The sequence below is a fragment of the Triticum urartu genome, chromosome 2, assembly GCF_003073215.2.
Source record: "Triticum urartu cultivar G1812 chromosome 2, Tu2.1, whole genome shotgun sequence".
Classification (NCBI taxonomy): Eukaryota; Viridiplantae; Streptophyta; class Magnoliopsida; order Poales; family Poaceae; genus Triticum; species Triticum urartu.
In genome coordinates, this window is record NC_053023.1 from 679,556,056 (window position 1) to 679,557,601 (window position 1,546).

Sequence of the window (1,546 nt, forward strand, 5' to 3'; positions counted from 1 at the left end):
CAAATAAAAAAATCAAAGATGTTTTTTTGGATATTTGGTGATGATCTGAATCCAACGGTGATGACTGAGCGGGCGGGTTCGGGGCAGTAAAGGGGGGTTAGGCCGTCACGGTCAAGAGGGAAGTAAAAACCCGATTGGTCTGGAACGGTCAACGAAGGCAAAGCCGATGCGGCAACTACGAGCGGACGCAAGTTTTTAAAACATGACGGCAACGGAGTGCATATGCAAATGCGGATGATGCGATGATGAATGCAACAAAATAAATAATTACACACAACGATAACGAAAAATATGGAAGCCGTCTGGAGCGTCGGTCTTGGGGCGTTACACCCCCCCTCGCAACGCTCACTGTTCATCCCATCGATCGGCTTCAGTTAGCAGCAATAGCCAAGGAATCGCTCGATCGCGTTTAGTTAACAGCCATCGATTGATCGCTCGGGTTCAGTAACGCGTAGCCTTCAGTGCAATCGCTCGGGTTCAGTTAGAGCCCAACGCCTCTCTCGGGTTCAGTTAGAGCCAACGCCTCGCACACATGCGCGTACGTGTACGAGAGAAACGCGCATCGCTTGGCCCCCGACCTCCCACCGTAACCGGGAACTCCCCGAAATTTTCCTCTCCCTCGCTTCTACCATGGTTTTTTCCATCATGGACGGCCCAAAGAATGTCATGCAGCTGCGTCTTCGGCCCGCCCAGGACGAAAAGCCCATTTTCTTTCATGATTTTTTTCATAGAAGTAGGAGCCCACCACATCTATGATGATACCAGGTTTTGTCACAATTATCGTCATAGAAGTGTCATATGTATGACAGAAAAAAAATTCGTTCGGCCCAAAATGTCATGGATGTGTCTTTTTTTGTAGTGAAGGCGAGGAAGACCAAACCCTCAGGAGTTCATCGCAAGAAACACCCAGGAGCTACAGGAGTCAAGAGTCATGCGCGGCAGCCGCCGCTTGCCCGCCTTAGCCTCACATCCAGGCGAGGATGGTGGGCTGCGCGTGTGCATCGACGTACCAGGGCTCAACCGAGCCGCATCTCAGGAGTGCCTCTGGCCTTCGTGCGCGGGGCGTTGCGAGGGTCCACCTCACAGCTACGTCCGCATGCCTTTTGGCCTGCCGAACGCGGTTGTCGCTCATCAGCTCCTGCTGAGGAGCATTCTGGAGGCTCAGGAGGTCAGGCATTCGGCAGTCCTGGCAGAGATGGAGATGGCCCTCGAGGACCCACCTGTGCCCCCGGAGCCTCCCAAGGCTCCTGGGCCTGGGGGCTCATGAGGGTCGACGTCTTCACTTTGCATCGCTCGCTTCTTCAGCATCACTTCATCTTCAATAGCATCAGGTGACATCTTTCAAAGTTCCATTATCAGTTGGGAGTGCCCACAGGGCCGCATCATTCCCAGGCCGCGTGGGTCCGTCCACGCGGCATGTATCCATTTTGCTTGTGCTCTTTACTTACCCTGTTGAGGGCGCTCCTCGGGCTGCATCATCCCCAAGTTGCTCGGGCCCGACCCAGAGGTGGCTGCTTTTCCTGCATCTACCTAAAACGAATTTGCT